The sequence below is a fragment of the Formica exsecta genome, unplaced genomic scaffold (assembly GCF_003651465.1).
Source record: "Formica exsecta isolate Colony F162 unplaced genomic scaffold, ASM365146v1 scaffold500, whole genome shotgun sequence".
Taxonomy (NCBI): Eukaryota; Metazoa; Arthropoda; class Insecta; order Hymenoptera; family Formicidae; genus Formica; species Formica exsecta.
In genome coordinates this window covers 369837-383482 of record NW_021852243.1, presented here as the reverse complement: position 1 = coordinate 383482, position 13646 = coordinate 369837, and the positions used below count along the sequence as shown (strand labels likewise).

At 40.6% G+C, this 13646-nt stretch overlaps 1 protein-coding gene and 1 long non-coding RNA gene across 3 annotated transcripts in view; one reads left to right on the top strand and one right to left on the bottom strand.

Annotated features, from left to right (window-relative positions):
- Window positions 1-1701, top strand: part of LOC115241646 (transportin-3) — a 7331-nt gene extending 5630 nt beyond the window's left edge. For both annotated transcript variants that reach the window (XM_029817491.1, XM_029817492.1), the window contains one exon: window positions 10-1701. The gene's annotated coding sequence lies outside the window, so the exon portion shown is untranslated. The remainder of the gene's footprint in view (window positions 1-9) is intronic.
- The window catches only part of LOC115241650, an 18451-nt gene continuing 5252 nt past the window's right edge, over window positions 448-13646 (bottom strand). Inside the window, exon 4 of the long non-coding RNA XR_003884934.1 lies at window positions 448-2119. This is a non-coding gene — a long non-coding RNA (uncharacterized LOC115241650). The remainder of the gene's footprint in view (window positions 2120-13646) is intronic.

Here is a 13646-nt window from a genome sequence, read left to right as displayed (position 1 = left end):
TTATATTATATATAATAAATATATATATATATATTATATTATATATATATTTATTCATTAAATTTCTTAAAAATGATACACATTATTGAGATCTTCCAGCAAGTTTCAATTACTATGTCGAGAATAAAAATCTCAAAACAGCGAAATGTGACATGTGAGTCTCACGGGGTGCTGTAGAAACATTAGGAAAAAAATTATTTAGATTTTTATGTTCTTATTATCTATGGTTGTGTTTGCAAAGTATTTTCTTTTTCTTTTTATCTTTTTTTTTTTTTTAGATGTGTATACATTATATTTGGGCAAGTATCATTTTTTTTACAAGTATGTATCAGAAAATTCTTTATATTTTTTTATTATTTATTTGTAACTGTTCTTTAATTAATCTGTGTAGAAGAGATATCTATACAATATTTATTGTGCTAAATATAGACAATGTTTATATGTGTATAAAGAAAGAATGTTTTTTTTTTCGGATTTAAAATATATCGATCAATTTCTTTTTAATAAAACAAGAAAAATTAAATACTTTGCAGACATACTATAAATAATAAACACGTGGACAGAATTCATGAAGGCGATATATATGTGTGCTAACCATTATAAATTAAGTGGATTATGCCGAGTTAATTATATTTACGAGTGAAATATTTTGTTAATTATTTGCAAAAATTTTATAGTATTTTTTTAAATATCTTGACTACTATTTCGACGTAATTACATTTACTCAGTTTAAAAAATAATCAAGTTTCCAACATACAAAAATAATTAATGGCATTTGTTTAACTAATAATATGTGAAAAGCACATATCTCAGAATAAAAATAATTTTTAATTAGAAGCACACTTTTGTAAATGTATTACGATATATCTAAAAAATTAATACAAATTTTGAAATCTCATGTCCATAGACTTTAATTAGAGCGAATTCTATGTGCAAAAATTAATCAGACACATCTATCGTTGTTTTAATTAATGTTGGAAAACATTATTAGGCATATGTATCTAAATTAAACACATAATAATTATTCCTTATTCAATTTTTTAAAACGCGAGCTGATTTCCGATTTATATCTATTGTAGTATAATAGCGAAGAAAATTCTCTTGCAATTACTTTGATACACGCGAATGTAATTATTCACATAACACAAATTTGAGAAACTTATACAAATTTTTCCATGTTTACATATATAAAATACATCTGTAGAGTAAACATGTATTTTAAGTATATATTTTAACAATTGTGTAATATACATATAATAGCAGATATAAGTAACAAGCATCACCTTGCTGTGTTACTGCAATGCATTCGTGAACGATGATAATGATAGAATCATTTATCTATAAATGAGTATGAAAATAATTGTTATATTTTCTAGTTTTACGCTCTGAATCTATCGTTTAAGTGTACATATCGTTTATATACGACAAATATTAGATGCCGCTCTTCTTTCGTGGAATGTTAATGTACAGAATGAAGTAATTGATTAAGAATTAAGTAACAATAGAGAGAACGAAATGTTTATAATGTATTACTACTACATATGATATAACGCGTCGAGATGTTAAGCTCGTTAAATCCTCGACAACAGTATTCCTGCAAATACTGTTCGATGTAGCATTTACGTTGAGCGCTAATCGTCATTTTGTTTCATAGTAACGGTAATCTTTCGATGAAATCTCGAATAAAGTGATATTTTTTACGGAAACGTACGCTTTTCAGTTGTAGAATATCAGAACATTTCGATAGTCTCGAGCTAGAATTGACAAACTGCAAAATGCTAGACAGCATCAAATGCGACCAGCAGAAGTGAAATCGAGCGACCAGGTGGATCGACTGTGACGGTCGATCAGTGTGACGCGGTAATGCGCTACACTGATTGTCGGGAGATGCATTGGAGACAAAAAAATCTGTTCGCCAGCTGCGCGATGCACCGTTCGTTCGAGCGGCGTGTTCTCGGTTGCAAGGTGAGCCGGAAATATTCGAGCTGCCGGGAGGGAAGGCGAGCGCGCAGGTGCCGTGCGTTCAAGTCGTGCTGCGATTTTTTTTCTTTTCTCATAAGGCGGTGTACGATATCACCACGCCGTCGGGACATGCTCGAGTGATACACTAAACTGTGCCCTGAAAGTATTTTATATTATTTATATGAATATTATTTTATCAATCTGATTGTGAGATACATGTTTTGCATTGGCATATTGCATAGATAAGATGATTGTGGAATCTGTCATTCACTTTATATTATTTTTATATCTTACATTTTTATTTCCATACTAAAAACTTTTATTTCTCTATATTAAATTGCAAATTGTTGTGCAGATAAATCGAAGAACCGAGGAGGTTCGAGAGAGTGAGGCAGGCTTCTCGGAAGGCATCTTGCACTGTCGGCAGAAAATTCTAGTATACTCGATTTACGGTATCGTAGAAAACGGCCATTCTGAGAATTTAATGAACAGCGTTGAATGCAGGTTCGGATATACCGCGTCCTCCGTCAGGACATTGCTGGCGGTCTCGGTGCCTGAGTCACTCGGCGGTCGCGTTATGAGTCAGACGCGCAGACGGGCCTTATTGGCCAAGGAATTGGTTTCTAACAAAGGAATGTTGTTGCAAGCAGCCGTGCGGTCGTCTTCGCGACGCTTTCTCCATTCACTCGAGTCGCTCGAACGAAAATATACGCGTGCTTATCAATCTTTTTTAATATTATTACACTCATTTTATATGTATGTGATCTCGCGTAACCATATATTGCACTGCAGTAAAACTAAGAACAAGATGACGCGTTTTGTTTCGAAGAAACTACTGTTTCGATATATATATATATATATATATACCGTCTTTAGTAACTTCTTCAGTCATCGGAATATCAATTCATCGTGTTCTCATTTCGACACATTAGGCTAATCGCAAATTCCCGCTTGCATATTAAGATGTGATTACTAATGTCGACGAATATTCCGAACCCTGTCTCAGGCCGAATGTCCATGCGTGCGTCACGCGTCTCGTCGCCCGCTATGACGACACGGCTATCGACGCCCACTCGATACGTGTATGTGTCGTCGCTGTTGTCTATCAATAAAAGGCACCACTTGCGGGCATTGACGGCACGTCCGTATATATATATATATATATATGTATACGCGCGTATATATGTATACATATAACGACACCCATATAAATACATCTGCGTTAACATTACCACGGTACCATTCACGGCTTTCCACGACGCGACGCACGCATTGCGTGCGAGCTTCGATGATATCCAACAAGCGAGAGAGAGGGAAAAAAGACAGAAAATGTAGAGAAGCGAAAGGGTAGATATAGGTATTAGGTAGGTAGGAGGTAAGCAGTTACCGAGAGGGCATTTACCGGGACATTGTTCAGCCGTTTCAGAGACCTGCAACTTTACCAATACGCAGCATCGTGTCCTGAAAGGGACATCTAAAAAAAAAAAAAAAAAAAAAACAAAAAAAAGAAAAAAGGAAGAACTTTTCGCCTACGCCGTCCGTTGATTCCGCACAAAAGCGGACAAAACCTGCGCTTACATCCTCAACGGCACGTGGAACGACGGGGTGTCGTTTACCTGCCTGCCTCTTCGAGAAGAAAGTAAGCCTCTCTTCTTTCCGCGTCCACGAACGCGAACGTGGATACGTTCGAAAGAAGAGAAAGTCGTCGTTGAAGATTCCTACTTATAATCTCGTAAAAAAATGAGTTCTTAATAATAATAATAATACAATACCATACATATTCTCTCTGTATATATACATTTTAACATACTGCAAAATTGAACGTCAATTGAGAGCGTACAATTAGAATGTTTCGTACAATTAGCGATTATCGTAATATATACTAGAGACAACGGGTCATTTTTCGATTCTAATGCGGTTAAAATTACGCGTTGCCTTTGCACAACTACGATGTTAAATAACGTCATTCGTTTACTGCCTGCAAAGTGCAAGTGGGGGATGCGCTTCCCTTCTCCCGTCCTTTTTGCGCCCGTGATGTACCGGGTGACTAATATAGGGGCGGAGGAAAAGGGGAAATGGGAGACACGGCTCCTTGTTATTGCTAATGCGAGCAATTATTTTTCGTGAATCTCGACACGTCCGTAATCTCTCCCATATGCGATCACCGCGTTCCAGGAAGAATCAAGATTTGTCGTTTGCGCCAATCTCCCTCCTTCGTTGACAGCGCTCCTTTTCCGTCCCTTGTCGCTTTGATACTCGATACTCGAAATTATTTTGCATAAAGGGAGATTCTCGACCAGAGGTTTTCTGGATAAAAAAAAAAAAAGACGAGCCGTCATATTCCCACCGCTATAAACGCGTCTTCGATGATCCTCGCTCATCGTGCTCATCTTTCAGTCTCCTCGTCGGCGCGAGAGGATCGTACCCGTTCGGCTAATTGACCGGGTTAAGCAATTACGAGCGACCCCGTTAATTGAATCGCCGCGATAGTCGGCGTCTGACAATGAGTCAAAGCCGGCTGCGAGTGACTCACGAACCGTTGACGTGTCTCGGTGACGCGTGTATCGAGAGGTGACACTCTTCTCATCAGTCGATTAATCATTAATACAAATGTATTGTTGAATATATAATTTAGATATCGCAAACTATACTATGTTAATATTTGACACAATACTATCCTCTTTACCTTTTACGAAATTTTTTCTTTAATATTTCTTTGATTATATGATTATCTTCTTTTATTTGAAAATATCCGATAATATTTTTATACGCAAAAATTTTACAAGCATTGCAAGAGCCTCGCTCTATGTTAAAGTTAACAGAGAAGCGGCTTTAGAGATAGCGTTTCTTGCAAATATACTGCCAGGCGAATATGTAACTCGTAACATACAATCTTAAAATGATACTCTAATTAAAGCTATATGGGACAGAGTTAAAGATAAGTCTCTCATGCCGAAGATAGTTCCGTGACGAGTAATTAACGTGCAAAATCCGGCTCGTTAAATATAGACGGTACAGAGTTCTAGAATATCTCCTTCACTTTTATCGCGAGTATCCAGGACGCTCGATAAACTAAATCCCATATATTCGTGTCTCTAACGTTTCGTAGCAGAATAGCGTCAGTGTACCGCAACAATGATAATGACAATCGATAAAAATGATCCGATAAAAAAGTATTATCGTTCGGAAGCTTTTACGTGGGGATGTCTCTCGCATTAATTAAATGGCTCTGCCGAGCTTAATGGATAGATGATGAAAGAGAACAGAGACGGAAGGTGGAAAACGCGTGTCGCGCCGCCGAAGGTCAAGCCTCTCGTCCATCTCGCGCGAGAGATGATTTCTCCGCAACAGCCGGGCTTCTCGGAATTTGCACGATTGCGGCGCGGCCTCGAGATCGCCGCCGGCTGGATGCACCCTCTCGCATCGATGCCGGTATCGAGGCAGGCAGCGCCGCGTTGCCGGGCAACCAGACGGCCAGACCGCCAGCCGTCTGTGCCGATCGGTTGGGGTGCGCGAGAGATCACGCGCGCCAGACAAGGGACAGAGGGACGAGGGGAAACCGGAGGGCTGAAGGGCCACAGGGTGGGGCGGCGGTGGCGGCGGCTGCGACGGCAGGGTAACGATACGAGATAGGGGAGGGAAGGGGAGACACGAAGGGTGCTGGAGGGGACGATCTCACGCAAACCTTGGAGCGCACACAATGAGGGAGGGCTGCGCGGATACAGATGGATCTGTGCCTGGCAGTGGGGGAAAGTGCAGCGTGTCGTTGCGTCCGATGGTGCGGGAGAGGAGCGTAGGAAGGGGGTTGGAGGGGAAAAAGGGGTAGCGAGCCGGCAGGGTCGGAGTGCCAGAGGGTGCCGCGCCGAGGAAAAATGAATATTCGCCAAAATGATTTCGGAGCCGGCGACTGTACTATGAGAGAGAGAGAGAGAGAGAAAGAGAGAGAAAATGTTTTTTTTTCCCGACAGGGGAATATAATCGATGATACCTCTCACATTGTCCTCGTTGTCGTCCTCGTCACAAGCGCTACTCTCGACATTTTTTTCTCTTTTTTTTTTTTTTTTTATATTTCGCTTTTATTTTGCGACGGCGTTGTAACCAGATTGCTCGCGAACCAATATCGCAAACCGGTCTCGACGAATTTACGAGGATGAATTGGTCAGACGACGATTCGAAGGCGGAAGGTTGATTCGCGAGAAGACGTATCGCGTGCCAAGAACTTTGGAAAGCGCTATAATTTCATTCGAATGAATAATCGAATAACATGAGGGACATGAAACTGCAATAAAAACCAAATTATATCGGTTTATTAATAGCAAGCATGGAAATCGATCAGCAGGCCATTGAGGGAGAGAATTATTTAAATATGGAAATTAAATCCGACGTGCTCACAATATCAATTATAATTGGAGGTACACAATGATTACATAATCTCGTTTTGCGGATTATCATGGCAGTTATCGAATTTATATATATATATATATAATGCGGCTAAAGTTGCCACGCCACGGATGCGCAAAAATAGATAAGGAAGCCGGAACCTAAAAGAATTGATCTTTCGAAAAATGAAATGTAAAGATATCTTTTAATATTGTCTGATTCTTATCTATTATCTGATTCGTGGCAAATAAGAATTAAAAAATAAAATCGTTCTTATCGTTCGAAACTCCTCGGTATTCCTTTAACAAACTTTTCTCGCGCAAGCCGTCAATTATCGGCGTATACGCAGTCTCTCTCTCTCTCTCTCTCTCTTTTTATTCAAAAAGCTAAACATCGCTCGCGGTACTTTGTGCGGCAGTTCCGTGCGCTTCGAACGCGGAATGCGGCGGCGGGGAATAATAAATAAAGACGGAAGGCGTATCTCTCTCGTAAATGAGCAAATCGGGCCGCGCATGCGATCGCGCCGTTCCTGGCCGGCCGACGTCGCGGTGCCGGAGTAGAGGAACGAAGGCGTTTTTTTATATATATCGAGAAACCAAACGGAACTAATCGAAATAATGATATTCATCGTTTGTATTTGTCATAAAATTCAACTCTTAGAAATCTACTCTATCTTATATTTGACGCATGCATATATTCCTATTATCCATCATACTCTACCGTTTATAGATAGATATATATCCTTGATACTTTAAGCTAATACATTTTCTTACGTATTTCGTTTTCTTATGTATTTTCTTTTAGATTTCGCGGAATCTTTTCTAACGTACGTATAATATATAAATGTCTCTTTCTCTCTCCTTCTCTGCTCCTGTCACTGTCCGCCGCTACGAGCTTGACATCGCCTATTATGACATTTAATATCGCGCTCGCGCGAATCATACAGTACAGTCGTTGCTTCGCGACGATGGCAAGCGGATTCCGCAGAATGACCATCGCCCCGTTGGTTCGCATGAGAGAACCGATATTTCCGATTGCCAATGTACGCTTTCTCTCTCTCTCTCTCTCTCTCTCTCGGCTGCATCTCCTCCCGTGCACGTACAGTCGTCGAGGATCGAGAGAGACTTCTCGCCGAGCCGCCCATAAACGCGCGCGCGATCGATGCCCAAGTGCATTTCTGGTGGAAGATGGAAGGGAGGTGCAGGGAAACGAGGAACGACACACCGTTTCAGGCGCGACCGCCGGTGCACCTCCCTAATTTTCTATACTAGCTGAAAATGGATGGATAATGGGCTCGGGAGTGGAATCCGTGCAAATCTCATTCTCTTTCTCTCATAATGCTCGAATATACGATTTGCCTTTCATTTTTTGACGGAAAATAAACTTTTCTGCGTTTTTTTTTTCGGTATTATATTAACGAGCTTAATTAATTACATCAATGTTAAATCGATAAATTTGTCACCCAATTTAACTTTGATATGACGTGATATCGATTTATGCAATATATATGATGTATTTTAAAAAATATCCTCTTTATTTTCTCAATTTATTAATTTTTTAAAAAATATTTCTTCTTTCTTTAGAAATTTGAAATTTCTAAACCAATAAAATTATTACGCACGTGTCCGAAAGTTGACGTCTCTCTTTGCAGTAGAGAAGTATTCAAATCTTCCTTTGTCTGCCGTGAAAACTGATACATGGCACAGTCTGCTTTACTTATGGTTAACTGTCCTTCGTTGTTATCGGAAACGCAATTCAAGAATGGAAACGTCGGAAGACGTCTATGCTAAAAGCCCACTGATATACCTGAACGCATACGGGCAGCCTCGGTATTTCCACTCTTTGCTTTATCTCCGAGCTCTCCTTGTGTCCTTTTGGAAATCTACCGCAACGCGTGTCACAGCAGTATCGATTCGCCGCGCACGTTTCTCTTTATCGCGCGCACTGCAACGCGTTTCTGCAACGCGCCTTGTATATATACATACACGCATGCCTGCAATTTACGTACCAGTTATATGGAAGGCAAACTCTTAAGACACTCGAACGCCGATGCGTTCAATATAGAAACGTTTGAAATAAATTTGCGACATGAGAATCTAGCTAATTACTCGAAAAATAATTCTAAAAAAATATATTATATATTTTTTTTTAGTTTTCAGAAACAAAATCAAAGCGATCACACATAGACAAGGTCCAAAACAGTTTCGAGCACGAAGGAAACGCAATGTTGACCGATTAATTATTAGCACGGCGACACATTAACGTCCGATTCGCGCGTTTTACGACGCGCCGTTATCTCCGCATCGCGTTTATATCATGTCGCCCGATCCTTCAAGATCCCGAGTAGGTACGCGTGTCCCATAAAACGACCGGTGACATCCGCAAAAAGTACGGCACGCGGTTATCTGGAAGCGGAATCGCATGTATATACGCGCACCGGTCGAACGGATGGTTACCGAGCGACCGGATATCACGACCGACCATGGGCTTTACGCTACGCTTCTTGTCGCCCGATCTTTATTGTCGGTCGGCGCTTAATCGAATAAATCGAACACGACCCTCGCCTCGCCGCGCCGAGATACTTAAGGCGAGTGGATGAGCGAATGAGAAGTTCTTTCTTTCTCCCTTTCTCTCTATCTGCGAGTCACGCTTCGCTAGGAGGATTAATTGTATACCGCAGGAAGAGCTGCCGTCGATTTCGCGCGGATACGCGGCTCCGTTCGCACTTCCGGCTCCGCGATCCATGTATATGTAATACTTACTTTATCGCGCGATCGAGATGAAAAAATTTATGCCGTTTATAAAAATTTCTCGATGCCTTTTTTTAGATACGAGACGTTATTATACAAAGAGTTCGTTTAAAATTAGATCTGGATTTTCACGATATCTCGTATTACTCTTAATATAATCTTATATATTATTACATATTCTTACGTATATAATAAAATCATAGTCGCTCTAATATTCTCTCGTGAATCAATTAAAAAATGGACGCTCATTAGATTCGTGCATCCGCTATCGCGATCGAGTTATCGTGTCCCTCTGCGAGGCTATTCGAGGACTCCGTCAGGGTCGTTCCGAAGAGCGAGTATCATCTCGTGTCGCAATTGCAATATGCACTTGAGGCGTTCGAAAGAAAGAGAAAGAGAGAGGGAAAAGGAGAGAAACAGTGCTAAATAAGACGAAAACTTCCTACAAAAAAAAAAAAGCCATCGATGGTACGCGTGTTTTTTTTTTTTTTTTTTTGAAGATGTGTGTGTACGCCCGCGATGAAGAGAATTAAATTAAAAATCTAACAGAGAGGAAAGTTGAAGCGGGGAATCCGGGACTCTATCATCACTCCAACATTAAGCACTGAATGTATACAGGTTTTATCGTTTACAGATGCCTCTATACACGACGTAACGACGTAACGACGCACCATAAAACGTTAAACAACCTACTCGGCCATCGTCTCGGAAGCCGTAAGCCAGTCTACGATTGTTCGAATGGCGTACGCTTGCGTTTTTTTATCTGGGTTTGTAAGAATTAATAGAGGTCCATACATTTCCCACGCACGTTTCCTTCTTTCTACTCGAAATAAAGACAAATCGTCGATGTAAGGCGGGACTGACGAAAAGCGAACGAGGAGAAAAAAGAGCGAGCGTCCGATGATTAACATCGTGAATTGTGGGTGGCATTCCCGACGCAGAAAGTTCGCGCAGAGGAGAATGACGGGCCCTGCAGGCGACGAGCAATAAAAATCGTCGCCGGGTAAGTCTGGTCAGTCGTCTTCGCAGCGGGGAATCTGAGGGGGAAGAAGCTAGATCGAATCCCAATCTCGCGTTATAAGCGCACACCCTTACGCTATATAGGCTCTCTTCTCTTTTCATCCGTAGAATTGCTAGAAATCTTAGCAACCTTTGCAAAAACATCGGTTGCATTTCTTTTTCTAAAGAGCTTCGACACGGCTCTCCCGTTCTATTTAAATATTTCACATCGTCTCGGAGAAGAGATAGGCGCGCGATGCATTTACGTTACAGCATTTCGCATTCCGTTACGAGAGAAAAAGGAATACGCCATATGTATTCGTACATTAGATGCCATAAATCCTTTATCGATTTTTTTTTTCTCTAAACCCTAAATGCATGTAGCTACACACTTGGCATCTCTGATGCGCCGTGGAGGGTACAGGGACGGCGGGGCGCAATGTGAATCGCGTTCCCGAAAAAATTGCGATCGAGAGGCTTCACCTCGGACAAAGAATTGGCCTGACAATGCAGGGACAATGGACACGCTGGCCTACAGGGAATTTCTTTCATTTTCAACGGCGCGTAATTATAGACCTTCAAGGACTCGAGACGCGCCAGCGAAATTAACATGTGGGAGTTTCTCGCGGGCTTTGCCATTGTTGCAATGAATTCGCCAAGTAATGCCAAGTTTTCTTCTCAATTTACGTGTGAATCACGGTTAAAGCTCGTCATGTCGCTAACATAGGGCGAATACGTTCGCGACGAAATATTAATGTACTCCTAATTCGCGAGTCATCGTCACAGGAATGACTTTGCTAGTAGCACTCTACATTGGCAATCAAATTATTCAACGTTTTGATTATGATAGATCTGCTGTTTTCGAATCTTTCTTTTTTATATGTTATAATATAATAATAACTAATATAATAATTATTATAGCAATATTATATCGAAAATTTTGATACATAATTATTCCTAAGATTCATCAAATATTTTCAAAATTTTATCATCTTTTTTTAAGAAATGGCAACACAGAAAAATAGATTTTTACAGAAGAAAAATAATGTATTTATCGAAAAAAGAATACTAGTCTTTTTTCTAAACAATATACATATATAATTATTTTAAATATATATAAAAATATATATGGAAATATTAATAATAACTCGCTCTCTTATTATTTTCGATTACATCAGAGACCAATCAAGCGATCATCATGCACTTAAACTTATTGTTAGATATGCTACTGGTTCGAAAACATTGTTGCGAAAATGCAACGGCAAACGCAACGTCATCGGGAAGACATGTTTTTATATACGAAGATGTATGTACACGTGGTCTTTCCCTTTCGCGATACGCACATCGGTTATGTGTACAAGTGTGGAAACGTGCGTTCCCGACGCGATGCTACGACGGCAACGTTTCACACACCGTATGGTTCAAAGGCAAGCGCGGTCATTACGCTCAGCTGCACGACAAATTAAGCGGACAAAGGTCCATGTACTTGACTTTGAATTCCGTCACTGACTACTACGAAAACGCCAGTCAATGTTAATACGCTTTAAACGCGCGCAATGCGGTTCTCTTCTCTCCCTCTTTTCTCTCGCGATCGGTCTCCCCCAGCCGGCTTGAAAGCATAAAAGCATCGGTTGCGAAAGTTAAAAAGTGTGCCGTACGTTAATTCTTCTAGATTAATTGTAGATCTAACAATAAGAACAATCGAGGAAGTGCAAAATTTAGACTTGTCTCGTAACAAATTTGCAAGTATCGATATGGAAAGAACAATTAGTCTATATTTTTTCATCGGCCGATCTTTCTTCAACGCATGATATTAGGGGGTGAATAAAATTTCCGATAAATTTTTGATATCGTTAAAATTGCGAAAAATACCAAAATATTTCGCTAAAGTATACATATAATTTTATTCTCAGGACATAATCGCGATCATCACCCTTTTTCGAGGAGCGCGAGTTTAGTGAAACGCTATAATTAGGCGGGTACGGTGATCGATGAATACGAGTCTGCGGATGGTAAAGCGTCCCGGCTGTCCCCGCCGCCCCCGTCCGTTGGACGGTCCAACAACCACCCGGTCCTCACCGCATCTCCCATCTGCCCGGTACGTTATTGGCACCGGCTGATATGGCCGATGCGAATAGTCGCTATAGTCTATAGTCGTTCCGAGGGAGAGGCGAGAATGAAAATGTGCGGGATAAGCGGGAGAGACGGTGGGATAGTCGTTCCGTACGTTATGCCCGTATATATACGCGTCGCGAAATGCAAAAGACAAGTTAGACTAGAAGGGTGTAAATATTGCTCGAGAGAGTATACGTTTTAACGATGAAAAAAAGTAATAAACGGAAAACGAGAAAAGGCGAAGAGCTAACGTTATCCGAAAGTGGTTTTACTTGTCACATGCATGAGAATCCCAAGGAAAAGTGCAGTTTCTTTCATACATTTGAATAATGGCTTAAAAAATTCATCCTTAGCAAAGAAAATCTGAATTTTTTATCTTTCGTCGATTGAAATTTATCCCGTTCTAAGAGTCTCATACTAATATAATTTATTTTATTAGAATAATTTGTATGTTTTATTCACTATTTATTAAAAAAAATTCGATATAGGTTGAACTGTATAATTTTAATTTAATTTGGAGACAGGTTTGCGAATATGAGATAATTCGATTGTACCATATATTCGGTATTTCTTTTAATGGAATCGCGAATAAAACCAATATAAGATTCGTGCGCCGCGCTATTAATCCGAGATTCATTTTCGATTCGTGTCAAGCGGGACGGATACCGAATGAGATTGTCGAATGAATCGGACGGTAACGCGGGATAAGCAGCGAGATCGGAGGCGCTTATGCAACTGGCAACTGCGAATTGAATCGTTGAGATTTGCGATGGGAGATTGGGCCCCGGAGTGAGAGACGATCGCGAAGGGCTGTTTAAGCAGATGCTCGAGTACCTTGCTTCGCCGCGCATTAGCATTTGATACACCTGGTAATGCCGAGTGAATAATCAGCCAATGCGAGGTTTACACTTCGACGCCTGTCGCGCGTCTAATCAATAAGGCGATTCTCTCGAAAGCGTCCCGCGCGCGAACGCGAATCAATCGAGTATACACGTCGATTCGAATTCGAGGAATATTGTTCATCGGAAAAACGCGTGTATTCCGAAAATCTAGGTCCCACGTATAGTTGGCGGAGATATATCGCGCGAACAAGTTTCCAAGTAGATTGTTCTTCAACTTGTGTCTCAAACTTGTCGTTCCATTAACGCTTGAACGATTTATTTTCATTGCGGTGACGTCAATCAATGATAGTTTAACAGAGAGAAGGAGAAAGAATACCAAGTTTGAAGACTAGTTTATCACAACATATATTTCGCGACAAAATTAACAATAATTTATATTTATAATCTTTAATATCGGAATGTAACAAAGTATAGATACGATCCGCGTTTGATCGGTCGTCAAGCCAGCCCGATATAAAATTTCCATTTGGGTCGGCAGCCCGATAGTGTGTCGATTATCGATCGTATGCGGCATACCACACGACCAACGCGGCGGTTC